This window comes from Corvus cornix, chromosome 4, assembly GCF_000738735.6.
Source record: "Corvus cornix cornix isolate S_Up_H32 chromosome 4, ASM73873v5, whole genome shotgun sequence".
In the NCBI taxonomy this organism is placed as follows: Eukaryota; Metazoa; Chordata; class Aves; order Passeriformes; family Corvidae; genus Corvus; species Corvus cornix.
The window spans coordinates 28442347-28456732 of NC_046334.1; the positions used below are offsets into that span (position 1 = coordinate 28442347).

The window sequence follows — 14386 nt, forward strand, 5'->3', positions numbered from 1 at the left end:
GTTCAAGAGACAGTGCAGTATTATTCTCTGTCCTACTCCCTTCAAATCTCTGCTCTTCAGAGCAGGCATGGTGGAGAATGTGTCCAGGTGCTAAATGGAAGTAAAATTTACAGAGGCAGGAACCCCAGGAGACGTTACCAGCTGGTTACAATTACCAGGGTTCAAAACCTGAGTTAAAAGAAGTAAGATGGTAGATGGAACTGCACAGGAGGCAACAATAAACTAATATGGTTTTGAAAGGAGACAGAAAACTAAGTAGAAATGGGAGTATTCAAGTGCTGGATATAATCTGGGGCATATTAAGTGGAAGAAATAAATCAAGCAATAGCTCTGAGCACATGGTATAGAGCTGTGTTTTCCTTTAAAATTTGTGAAATGATAGCAATTTTTGACAGAGTTTTTAAGAATCAGCTGGACACATATTGGAGATGAAGAGGTAAATCTGAAAACCCACACCACTGAAAATCTGGAAAGCCTGAAAACAGCATAAGGGCTGAGTTTAAGCAACTTCAGACTGATACAATGCATCTAGAGATTACTAAGGCATTAGGTATGACAGTTCCAGTTAAATGTTAACTAGATGCAAAAAGTGCTTTTTCTTGGAAAATGCATTGGTGAAAAATGACAAATATGTTAAAAAAAAATAAAAATAGATAGGAAGATACCATCTGCAAAAGTAATGTTTTAAATATGTCTGAGTTTGAACAGTGTGTGGAGTACCAGTTGAGTTTATATGAAATCAGAGAAAAAAAAGAAAAACACGATTAAAGCTAAGAAGGGGAAAGATTCCTTTAGTACATTATAGCACTGTGATGGACTATGGCTTTAGTCACAGAGCCTCTACTTCGTTTCTATGCCTCCAGCCAAGTAAAGCAACTTGCAAGATCTTAAATAATAAAACTGAAATCCTGAGCCTAGTAAATGTAAACAGCAAAAACAGTGATGTCATGGGATGGGGCAGACTGGAAAAAAGATGCATTTTTCAATGGAAACCTTTTGCATTTGAAAGTGTGGAAACCTTTTCTTAATCATGTAAAGGGAGTTCTTCATTTAATTTTTGATCAAAGCATGTAGAATAAAACATCTAATAATCCAAGAGCTGGGGCATGCATATGACTTTTGGGAAGGTATTAACCCAAATTTCTCTCTACCGGTGAAGAACAGTAGATAAATAATTCTTTGACTAGAAAAAGATAGACTGATCATATAATCTAGAGATTTGGGCACTTATCTGGAATGGGACAAAGAAAACTTGATCCCATCTCTCATACAACCCACTTATCTCCAAGGAACGCTCTAGCCACTAAATTATTGATTTTACTGAATTAACCTCCACATATTGAATTAACCTTACACATATATTCATTTGCTGTCTTAAGCCCCTGCCATCATACTCACAAACAGCATATTTTTTAAAGTTTCCAGTTTTATTCTGAGGAAAAAATAGGCAATTTGGTTCAAAATATCATAAAAACTTTTAAATGAAAGTAGAATCATTACAGGAATAGCCGGGAGTTATTATGCGTGGATTTTTTTCTCAAGTTTTTATAGAAGCAAGAGGTCACCAAGAAGATCATGAGGCCCCTTATGGCTGATGACAAGACTAATTTGTTGACAGAAGATTTAGCATTACTTAAGAATTATATGAATTCTTTTTATCAAAGGGAAAAATGGCTGATAGATACCAGAAACAGATTTATTTCCCTAAGGAGGAAGAAGAAATACTAAAGGAAATCAATATCAGATCAGAACAGGTGATTGAAAAATTTGAATGTTCTAGTTGCAGGAAAAAAAGAAGTTTCCTATGGCCCTTTTTTTTTTCTTCAAACAGACTACAATTGTGGTATAAACATTTATCATTTGAAAAATGGAGAATCGAGACCAAAGAAAGTCAGAAAGATTCAAACTAATTGGTTTACATCAGAAGCATTTCCAGATAAATGATTTTTCAAAACAGTTTGTTAAGACAAACTGAATGGGAGAGTACATTTTTCACTTTTTTTCTCCACTTCATCCTGTTTTAAAGAAAATAAACCAGGATGTGAAGGTGGGAGGTTTTCACAGTAAAGGAGTTCTTGGCCTTGACTTGTGATCTACTGAACACCAGACATTGTCAGCTGAGGAAGAAGCAGGAGCAATCCTCACAGGCAAGCAAGATGGAGGCAGAGGTATACTTGTCCTCAGAGCTGATTTGTGGGGTTTTGCTGCATTTGGAAATCAAGCTCATATATTGTATTTTCCTGCTTGAGCTCTTGAGTTCCTTCTTTTCAACAATCTCTTTCAAAGTAATCACAGGCTTTGTGCACACAGAGCAGGGAGGAGACAGATATTATTGCAGAAAACACAGGAGAAAAATAAGCTTCTTAAACTTCTTCTGAAGCAACCACTAAGATTAAGCATATTTGTCCTCCAGAAAAGTGGAGCATGATTGATAGTATCTGGTTACAGCAGGGCAGGTCTGCCCGAAACAGAGCCAAGCTTTCCAAAACCACCACTGCTTAATCCGCCTCTTCTTATGAGCCTTCAGTATAAAATAACTAGATCACAAGTTTTGATTACTCACATCCTACAATGATTCCTCAGAGCTCAGTACTGGTGGAACCTTAGAGAGAGCCACCAGGAACCGAAGCCTTTAAAAAGTCCAGGTTTTGATGTGGTTTTCAGCAAGTAAGCTGTCCCCATATCATAGCCTAGGAAATACCCACAGACTTGAGTAAAGAGGCACTTGAGCATTTTGGCCGTCCCTGGGCTGCAGACAACCCTTTTGTGATGCTCTTGCTCCAATTACCTGGACTGAGGCATCAGCTGGAACATGGAGTGGCTCTTTTCCTCTCAGCCTGTTCACTAGTGATTCCTTCCCATGGAAACAAGGGAGGGAGAGTCATCTGAGCCTTGTCCAAACACGGAGCTGGAGGCTGGTCAGGGGGCACATCTGGAATGAGATGGCCCTCAGAGGTCCCAGGGTACAGCCAGGCAGTGTCAAAGAGGAAACTCCAGAGCACATCAATCAGACAAAGTGCAGCTTTGTTTCCCGACACATTCTGCTTTGTAGATTTATAACTTCACAAACAATCCTAATAAAAACATGAATTATTTCCACACTGAGCAGCTCCCCAGCACGAATAAGAAAACGGGAATCAAGATTAGTTACCTAATACCAGCTGGTGTTTCTTCAGTCATTTGGGGAAAACTGAAGAAGAAATATGTAGGCTTCAAGTGCAACTATAATAATCTATGGTCTCATTATAATGAGCTGTCAGAGAAAGATGGAGAGTATCAAGGTGAACTTCTTCAAATGTTTCAAATAAATTTGGCTTTATTGAGCACTGAGCCCTGCCTTAAGATCAAGAAAATGAACTAAGGAGTAATAATTGTGGAATATTATAGAAATAGCAATTCACTGAGAGATTAATAGATAGTCTATAAAGGCACAATTTACCATTTGAAATTTTTGCGGGGGGACAGCAGAAGAGATGATGAAGATTTCAATAAAGCTACAATGAGGTTGAAAATACTATTGACATCTTCAGTTTGAGCTCAGAAGAGTCTGAATGCAGAGAGAGGCACTAAGCCTACTGAATCAGAGGTACTCCTGAACCAAAGGCACAAGCCTGGGTATTTAAAGGCAGTTGTGCCCTCTGGCTGCACTGGAAATAGTGTCAGGGCAGCCACTCTTCCACCACAACACAAATGGTCTTTCCAACCTGCAAATATTATTCAAGGCAGCAAATGAGGCCTCACAACTCTGTCACCAGGCACTGTCACCTCTATCCATCTCAAGTATGTACTGCTACTTAAAAAGAAACCTTCGTCTGACTCCAGCTGTTCCTACTGATTTGAGATTGCATGTCTCTGTACTTTTCATGCAGTAACTAAATGACAGTCACACATGCAAATCCTGGGTAAAGGCTGTTTTTCACATCAGCTTTCTAGTTAACAATCAGTGCTGTGAGATTTTCCTGAGCTCATGATTCATCTTTGATTCCAAGTTGATTCAGGCCCCATGAATAATTTGAGTCTTCAACTGTTTTGTGTGTAGAAGTTTTTGAAGACTGTCACAAGAAAATGACCAGCGCTTACTCTTTTTTGTCTACTTCAGACTTTCTTCAAACTCAGTAATGGTTAATATACAACTATTTCAGCTTTCCCTAAAATTGAAATAAAAAGAGGAAAAATTAAACCTCTTCTGAGAAAACCCTGCCTGTGAAATAAAGTATCAAACCTTCACATGCTCACTAAGAATATCTACTCCTTGCAGAAGATCCAAGGACAACAGAAGGATGCTTTTCCCCATCTTATCCATGGAAAACTAAGAATAACCTGGTTCTTGGATGTCATGATGAACATAGGTGAACTTGCTGATTTGTGTTGGGAGGATTCCTTATCCCCTGTGCTTATAAACACCAAAATGAGACAAGTGGGCCAAGATAGGAAAATTACTTAAAATCGATTGTGTCTTGCTTAATTTGTTCATTTCCAACGAAGTTTATAGCTTGCAAGGAAGTTTCTCCATCATAACCCCATCTTGTTCTTTGCTTCCTTCAAAATTCATAGGCAACACGAATGGCTAAGAGCCACCTCTGCAAACAAGGCTTTCCTACAGTTTTAATGCTAACATAAAAGTTAATATTGATGGAAACTGGTAGTGGAAGTTCTTCAATCAATATCCATGTCAAATTTTCTAGCCAGAAAGCCATTAATAGCATTATAATCTGCATTTCTGCTCATTGTCCAAACTGAACTTACCTTGTGTCCTGCTGGAGCTCAACTTCAAGTTTCAAATTTGAAAAAAACCCCTAGAATATCCCTAGGCACCTGGGCGATGCTGCTTCATCGGAGTGGATCATGCCTCGCTCTTGTAATCTCTTAGATAATTTTCCTTTTTTCTTTTCTTAATATACCAAAAAATTCAGTGTTGTTGTCATTCCTGTCACAACTTAAGTGTTACAATCCCAACATGGCCTTGTGACACCTCCTTGCTTGGCAGTCACAGGCGGCTGCAGTAGCACACTAATAGATAACCAGCAACCAGCACTGATACATCAGAAACATGAAACTGGACAGGAGGAGGGAGCTCTGAGAGAGTTGCCAGCAGCAGGAGGGGCTCATGTCCATCCCTCCCACAGCTACATGCCTGCAGCTGCATTCACCAGTGGGCATTACAGTGTGTTCTAGCTCACACTTCTAACAGCCTGCATATATCCATGGTGAATTATAAAAAAAAAAAAGAAGAAAAAAAAGATAAATGCTTGAGCATGAGGACTGTTAACCATTTAATAATCTTACCAGGACTATAAGTCATATCTGGTTTTGCTTCTGGAGTATTGTTTTGAATCTGACCTTCAGTCTGTCTGAGTACGACACTTTGTTTTCTTCTACTGCTAAACCAAGTTGGCTCTGTACCTCTGGCACAAGGAACCAAAAGCATGGAGTGCAGACACTTCTGACGGATCTTTCCAGCAGGACACCTTTAGAGGGTCCAGACAATGGAGAACATTTACCAAAGACGTGTAAAGGGTGCACTTGAGGTTCAGTGCACTGCCAGCTGCTGAGCCTGGGAAAGAGTTGCCTCAGCAGGAATGGGTTTTCCCTTCACAGAAGAGACATCCGAAAGACATTTTCATGCAAACACAGCTGTTCCTTTCAAGCAGCTCAAATCCAAAATCGTCATCTTTTACCTTCAAGTGATACCTTGTCCACTTGTCCGAAATGATGAATGGGGCTGTGGATAACACACCCGGCTCTCTCCTGTTTCTGGCACCACCACAAAAGACACAGGATCACTTTTGTGGTTAACTCTTTTTAATGACACTTCCTCAAGGTGCCCCTCAGCTGTTAGCATTGTGTACAGCTACATTTTGTGGCAGGAGAGCTTTCTAGTTTTCAATGTTCCACGTTTACCTTTGGGAAATAACTGTAAAGAAGGTATTTACCAGGTATGTCTCATAGCAGCTTTCAGAAAATGCAGCACTGAATTCATGCCTTGCTATGCTTTGCCATGCTCAGACTAAGGAGCTGAAGAGGTTCATTACAAGAGAAAGATTTGCAGGCTTTTAGGGCAGCCATTCTCCTTCCTCTGCCTGTCTCTCCCCTCCTGTAAGATGATGGTCACACTGCTGTCCTATTTTGTAAGATTTTTTGAGAGAAATAAGTTAGGGGAGCAGTGGGGAAAGACATATATTTTCATTTTAAGTGGCTCACTATGAAATAAGTCTGGTGCTTGAGCAAGCAGGGGAAGGAGCTGGGTTTATTTCCCCTCATTCCCCTCCTCACTGCTGCCAACCAAAACGAAAGTAAAAGAAGGGGGAAGGTTAAATGCTGAGAAAGAGTTTGCACACACCCAGTTTTGGGAAGCAAGCACTCCTTTCCATTTCAGCATCACGGCCTCAGGATAAACCCTCCCGGCTAGGTATAAACAAGGTGACCTATGGAAACCCAGGGTGTGGCTCTGGTGCAGGGATTGCTGCGACCCTGAGACAGGCACCAGGAGCCAAGTGCTGTGTATGAAAGCTGGCTCCTGTGACATGAAAGCAAACACCTGCTATTCATATGCTTGACATCAAACATTGTTTTCTCAACCTCTCTGCCACCCAAAAAAACAGATGAATCCAAAAACTCTCTTTCCTACATGGAAATAAAACAATGGAAATCAGGGGGTGCGAAGAGTTGTGTAAGGACTGAAGACCTGTCTTGTCCTTAACTCATTTTTTTGGAGATGAAGCACAGACTTCCTGCTCATCTCCTGCCTTACTAGCAGTATTTTTCCCAGCACAGAAAACTGTGAGGCACTGTGAAGTGCTGTTTTATTTAATCTTTCTTCAACTTAATGCTCTGTTTACTTTTTATTGGTAGTGGGATTTTTTGTTGTATGTGCTCAGGCCAGAAGAGCATGGCTGCTGAACATGTAATTCTCCCTATGCAGTAAGGGAGATCAGCAACAGCACTCTCACTATCAGACTCTGGAGCTTAGTGAGAAGATTTTATTTACAGGGGTACCTTATCCTATGCACCAGAGGAGCACTGGGGAAACATGCTTGTCAGCGTGTTTGGTGAAGAGGGGGAGCATGCAAACAGCAGTGTATGGGTGACTCACTTTTCTGGACAGCACAAGCAACATGCACTACAACTGTCTCTGTGTTTGTTCTTACCACAGTCCACAGGCGCCACACCCTCTGCTCCCCAGGAGCTTGGTGGGTGCAGTGATTTCATTACTTTGAAAAATGTGTATACTAGGGACAGGGAGAAAACTACAGCCAGTGGGAGCAGAAGGAAGCTGGGATGGAGAGCCCCATCACCTTCTGGACATATGGACATCACTATGAAATTGTTTCATACCCCTGGGTATCTTCTGGATTTGGCTCAGTCCCTGAGTGAGGAGAATATTTGGGATGTTCTCCTCTGAAAGCAAATGTTTATCCCCAGTTGCAATGCATAAATTACACTTTAGGTACAAAACCCTCAAGGGTACATCTCAGACTCATACAATCTTTTCATGGGCTTCTCAGATTTGCAATAGCTGATAAATGTGTAAAATCCCAAGAAGCTAGAAATTCCCTCGTGAATCCCAATGTGCAGACGCCACAAACCAAAAATTATCACTGTTAATGTAACCATTAACTCATACTTAGAATTTCCCCCCACAGATTTATCTTTTTCTTTTCCCTCACCCCCTGCCCCCCCTGGGTCCCACATGTTTGTGGAGATTACACCTACTTTTAATTAATTCAGGACAGTTTTGATAACTCTCCTCACATGAATGTGGAGGATGTGAAGTGCCACACGTTCTGAAAAACTGAAGCATAACAGCAGCCTCTTAATCCAAAGGCCCTGAAAGAGAAAAATAAAACCAAAGTTGAAGTGGTATGTGAGGCTGAAAGAAATTGCCTCATCTAAGTTTTATTTCCTTCAGCAAAAATATTTGAAATCTAAATGAATATTTATGCAGAATTACACTTTGAATAAATTACTTCCAAATTATGAAAACTGTATTCCACTACTTCAGTCAGGAAAGTGTAAGTAACAGAACTGAACTCCTTCCATTACAAATAGAAAAAGCTGTTTCTTATTGGTCTCATTCTGGATGATCGGGTTCAGTGAGATATACACATCCTAACAAGCTGGAGGCTACAAATACCGACCTTTGAAACTCTTTCCTTGATCATTAAGAGAAAGAGGAACATGCCCAGAAATCTTGCAATTACAGCCCAACCATTTTGAAATGCACCCTGCTGGTGGGCCAGTCCCTGGGTAATGAGAGGCATTTTGAAACAACGTTTGGGAGCTGCTTCTTCAGCCAGTCACTCACATCACCACCCCCTACACATCCACCCAGCCCTTCTCCCTGGTACAAGGGCAGCCCTGTGAACTCCTGGCCATGGGAGCCAACTCCATCACCGAGGGACTCTCCTGACGATGTGTTTTCACAGCATGGAACCCATTTCACACCACCCCTCTCCTTCAGGTTTCCATCCCCTTGGGCCTAAGTAACACTACTGTGGCACTGACTTCAATAAGTAACTTTTTATTGTGTATAATCATGTGCAAATGTGTTAAAATTGGTAGTTTTTAGCAAGCAGTTATGGAACATATTACCGTAAGGCATTTGTTCATGGCGTGACAATGATTGGCTCCATGCCACTTAAATGTTTTATTTAATAATGTGGGAATTTCAGTGTGTTTTCCTTTCATTATTTTTAACTTGAAAACAGAAACAGAAAGCCCCTTCTTTAAAGTTAAAACTTTACCGCCTAGAGTCTGTCAAAAGCAATATAAGCATCTGGATTTTAAAAAGGGAGCTTTTGCAGGATGTTAATTTAATATACTGGCATATTTCATGCATACTTTTTATATTTTGTATGCTTGGAGCTATCTCTAGAGTGACCACCCAGGAACAACAGACTTTTCAAAATTCAAAACTTAGGAGCAAAAGATGATGTTCATGTAACATTGCACATTTCAGGTAATATCTGCCAATCCTGGAAAACAAATGCCATGCATAACATTTCAGCTGTTCCATGCAATGCATTTATATAAGCCATCACGTAAAATAAAAGGGTTTACATTACAAACAATCTAACCTTTAGCTCCCAGAGGGTTACGCTTCCAAAACAATTCCACTTTTAATAAGGTATGCTATGAATAGGAACATCTTTAATCTCCCATGAGTAACACCTTTTCAAGGTAACATCTCAAGCCCACACTTTCTTGGCTAAGATTCCACATTGCATTGTATGTCATGTGAGGAATTAATAACCAACTATGGGCTGCTATTCTAAATTGGGAACATCATTAGAATAAGGAAAAACGTACATATGTCTTTTCCTAGTTTCCTGAAGAACTTCTACTGAGGTCTTTTGCAGCATCCCCTCAACTAGAATAAAGAGCTCTCCATTGCTTAATGTGAGTACTGGTTCCTGGCTGCCTTATGCACTTCAGGGACAAACACACTTTTTGAGAAACAGTCTAATAATACAGGGTGTTCAACACGAAGCAGTTCTGTTTGCGCAAGTGATTTGCTCATATATTTTCACAAATCAAGTTTGGAACCAAAAAGGCAAAAAATTGTTTTCAGCTGAACTCTTTCATTTCAGAACTTGATGTTTTCAATCCTTTACACATATATATACATGCATATATAAAATTTTACTTTTATTTTTTAACAGATTTCCTGTCTTTAGCTGTTCTGTGGGCTTTCTTTGGGTAACTGTGCCGAAGCTCCCATATCATACAATTAGTATTGGCAAAGCATTCTCTCTTGACTGTGCTGTAAGAGACAGTTGAAGAGAAAAGCAAGAATATGTTGACAATTTAAGATGAATACTCGTGATAGATACATGAGACTGTCCCAACACACAAATTACAAGAACAGAACAGGTGGAAAACCAAACAGCAGAAAAAGTGGCGTATTTAGCAGATGCAGACAGACATAGAGATATGAAAGGTTACATTTCATGCTTCGTCACTGACATTGAAGTTTTTGTTAATCTTTTTTTGAACCCTACTGTAAGGGTTTTGCTGTTGTTATCCAAGAATTCAGTGTCCTCTATTCACTATACCACATTTTATTTTGTTTTCTTCCACAATCATATTAACCATTTTCTTCCAGAATGACAACTTTTAATACAAAACCCCTGCTATTGAAAGGGCAGAGGAAAAAGCAGCATTAGGAAGAAAGGCCTGGGGCTGCTGCCTATACTATAGGTTTACCAGGTCTTTTACCCGACAACTACAAGTTATGCTAGCTCCACTACAACAGTTTCTGGAGTGAAATAAAGTAACTTTCAAAGATCTTTCAGTTTCAGCCATGGAAGCATTCGCTGGAGAGTTGGAGAAACTGGGAGTATTTTGAAAGCTGAAGAATCAGGAAGTGGAAGGGTTACTTGATTTTTACATTTTTGTTTTATGTTTTAAACCCAATTTGAACTCAGGCACTGAGATTCATCCCACTTGAAATAACACAGTTGAAATAATTGCGCTTACTCAGAGCTGCTACAGGCACTGACGGACACAATTTAAACTACCTGATGACTGTGGTGGGCAGATTACCAGGGAGAGGACCACTTGCTGCTGGTGCCAGAGTGACTCTTTGACCTTTTGTGGAGCACCTGAACAGCCTTGGTTATCTCCTGCTCAATCTGCCAATAACAGATGATGAATAGAATAATTTTGAATTAGTTACAATCACCACCCATATATTCATGTATCTGAAAAACTAAAAAAAAAACCTTCCCTGCAATTTTTCAATTTTCTAGAATTGGTTGTGGTACTCTAAAGAAAACTTTCTCCTATATATTGTTTTAAAAACCGGTTATGTTATAAAATAAGTATTGGCAGCAAAATGCTGAAGTTTAGGCAACCAGTCTCTCGAAGCAAATGCTGCATTAACAAACTGCCAGGAGCCCAACAGCTGCATCTGATTTTCATAAAAGGGAGCAGATTGCTTCAGCTGCCCCCCGCAGGAAGGTGAGGCCCAGGGTGTATCTTGGCAGCCACAACTCCTGCTGTCCCAGCCATCCCACGCACAAGACAGAGCAATCTTACATCATGTCCTACAGTCTACCAAGCCCCTCTCACGTGGAGTGGGAATTCAGCATTTCCCACACATCTGACTAACTAGGGAGTGAGGCGGTGAGACAAATAAGGGCACTTAGCCACTTCCTAATCCATCTATACTCCATGGATACAATTAGATAGGATGGAATATAATAATTGACTAACAACAGCCTTTTTTATGCACCCTGAGAAGAAAGACTTCCCTAGATGTTAATAGCTTGTCTAGGTACCACTTTCAAAAGTCTACGCAACTCAGGCTGCTCAGGAGGGCAAAATTTGAAGCAAGAACTGCAGCACACATCTTTAAGAGGATTTATTTTTCACCCAAGTCTACAAAATATTATTTATGATACCATGACCACTGCCAGTTGCTGATGACATCACACTTGGCTTTTTACATCTTTTCTGCCACCTGAATTCCAGCTCTGAGAAATCCTACACTGCAGCAAAAGGCAGGAAGATGTCAAAAAGCATGTGCTATGACTTATCATGCCCCAAACATGCTGAGAACACAGACACTATGTAATGCCTGATAGAGTACTTTTGCATTGGGACATCAACAGCTTTTCCTTTGTCAGTAGCGCTAAATGAATTGGAAGATCACTGTGCTACAGCTTCCCAGTCAGGAGAGCTGTCAGCAGCTCTGCGATGGCCATCTGGGGAAAACAAACGCTTGGCCCAAAGCGAGATGACGTAACAGACGAGGAGCACTGGCAGGGACATGGTGGATTATATTAAAAACCCATCTTATTTGTTAGCTAGCTGTAGATGACAGCATTGGAGTGCACAATAAAATGCATTTATGATGCTCCGTAAATCCCTTGGGTTCACCACACTTGTCTACATTGTGAGCTCATTTATTGGCCAGGAATGAAACAGAAGTCAGTTGTGTTTCATTCAAGATTAAAATTGTTAGTTATCTATATCTCAAATAGTAGCTGCTGCATAGTGCAGAAGTCTGTCAACTGTATTTTGCCTTTTTTTGGCATGCACCTTTTCACATAAATTTCCTTGTACATTTTTTTGGTAAGAGAACATAAATGTATTCCTGACTGCGCTGTAAGATAATGTGCAATATATATTATTTTAGTTCTACACAGAAAAAGAGAAAACCCAAACAGCGATGACAAATGCCAAAACTCATGTGTCTGCTACTCCAGTTTTATGAAGAACAGAGCATTCTTTGTGCTTGGCAAAATTTAATCACATTAATAACAAATTAATCTTATTAATATAATCATTCCTACAGAATGATGATCAGCTCATGGCTATTTCACAAGCATGCAAAGGTTATCTAGTTGCTTGTCTTTTATATACACTGTTAGGTCTTGTCTGACCCATAGCAACAGAATGGGTGAGATATGGATCCCACTTGGTGGCTAAAGAAGACTGACAGTTTACCACAGTCTCCTGACTTACATCAGGTTAATGGAAATCCTAAGCTGGCAAAAAAAAAAAAAAGAAAAAAAAATCCTTTTTGGCCAAATATACAGCACATTAACAATATTGATGAGGATGCAGTGAATCAGCAGGCCAAATGGATTGCATTCCTTTTACAACATGACACTGAGAAGTCTACATGGTCGTGGCCCAACGAGAGCCCCTTCTAACTGCAGAGAGGCAAAAGGAAATGGAGACAAGCCCATGATCCTACTTGTATCTTCACTGTTTAGAAAACATTCCAAAATGGACAAGCACTACAGAGAGTATTTACTACTTTCAGTGTTGTCCCACTCTTTGTGATGTGAAAGGCTGGGCTGAAGAACCTCAGCCAACAGACTTTTGTCCTGGCACTTTACAATACATGTGCCAGGTAATGTAAAATCATGTAAGTTGAAATGTAGTGAGACAGAAGGTGAACAGAAATCCAGTGGGGGTTTATTTAGAGATAGAAGTTCGCAATTGTAGACTGCATTAGTAATCAAGCTTACATTTACTCATAGAAAGAAGAAGGAAAGTATCTTGAACTAGATTTCAGAGATCATCTCTGTCAACCAGGACTACAACAGAAACAGGGATTTAATTTACAGCTTTCTCAACTGAGAGTTGAACAGTATGACATGTTCTAAAAGTTAAATGTCAATGATTAAAAACATTTATTTATAAGGCATGAGCTTCTTTCTGGACTTAATTTTGGGGGGGTTGTACATTTCAATATCATTCACTCAAAAAGCTACCAAAAACCACACATTTGCATAGCTCTATTTGCTTGGTCTGTTTGTTCATAGTTACCATAGTTTTCAAGCACCTTCCTTTACAGAATGGCAAAATCCAGGTAAAAATTAGCAGTCATGTGTTACATACAGTGTTTCCATAGCTCCCAGTAGTAAATAATTCCTGCAAAGTAGGCAATTTTCCAGTGATTTCGGAGAATGCAGGAGAGTTTAATGCTCTGGTCTGGGACCCAGATTAGCAGGGTTTTGCTGTCAGCTCAAAACTGTGACTTTAAACCAATCATTTCTTCCTCTCCCTTTACAGGCCCATTCTCTTCCCTTTGCTTGTAACTTCTTGACCATTTATGGTGCTTTATTCATCCATGAACAGCTGTCAGTTTGCCTGCATTCCTTCCCTTCTGTCATTGGGATCGGTCGAGGTTTTGTTCCTAATCACAACCTAATTGGCTGTTCAAAATGCATAATCCTCTTCAGAAGATTACTGTAGCAGAGGCTTCCAGGAAATGCATGCTCTTGTGGTATTGAAGGCCTTTGGCATGAAAGCTTGGGGCTTTCTACCCAATTGCTCCAACCACATCAATAGAAACATTTGGAAGAAAGCATAGGCAGCTTCCAAAAGTCTCCTACATCATTGCATTTCCTCTGGAAAACAGCGGTGGCCTAAGGCTGAGGTACAGGTTTGCATTGATGCTTTGGAGGAGGTGTTGTAATATAACAACAAACTGGATTAAGAGACATATCAAATAATTGAACTTCATTCTAAACCATTCACAATGTGAGTAGTTTAAATAACTTTATCAAAAATAGAAATAAAATAACTACTTACAGGAAACCGCATGTCAACCATCAGTGCTTTTTCTTACCCAAAGACTGAAAGATATGATACTACAATCTACCGAAGTTCTTAATCAATGAAGAGGAAGAGAAAAGGTGAGGAGAAAAGAGAGAAAGAGAATTACAGAAGAATTAACATTCCTAACCTGCTAAAGACCCAATAGCCACTGTTGGAAAAGGGATATCTTCTATAATAACCACATTTATTATGCATTACTAGTAAAATCCTGACAGGTTTATCAAGTCATTATACAGAAACCCTACCACCAGTGCATGCTCACATACCAAAAGCCCACAATCTAAAATTACATGTTTGGGCATTCATT

At 39.9% G+C, this 14386-nt stretch overlaps 1 long non-coding RNA gene across 2 annotated transcripts in view; it reads right to left on the bottom strand.

The window, feature by feature from the left end:
- LOC104697132 overlaps nt 1-14386 on the bottom strand; it is a 558345-nt gene that overhangs the window by 264537 nt on the left and 279422 nt on the right. For both annotated transcript variants that reach the window (XR_005601785.1, XR_005601786.1), the window contains exon 8: nt 7714-7827. This is a non-coding gene — a long non-coding RNA (uncharacterized LOC104697132). The remainder of the gene's footprint in view (nt 1-7713; nt 7828-14386) is intronic.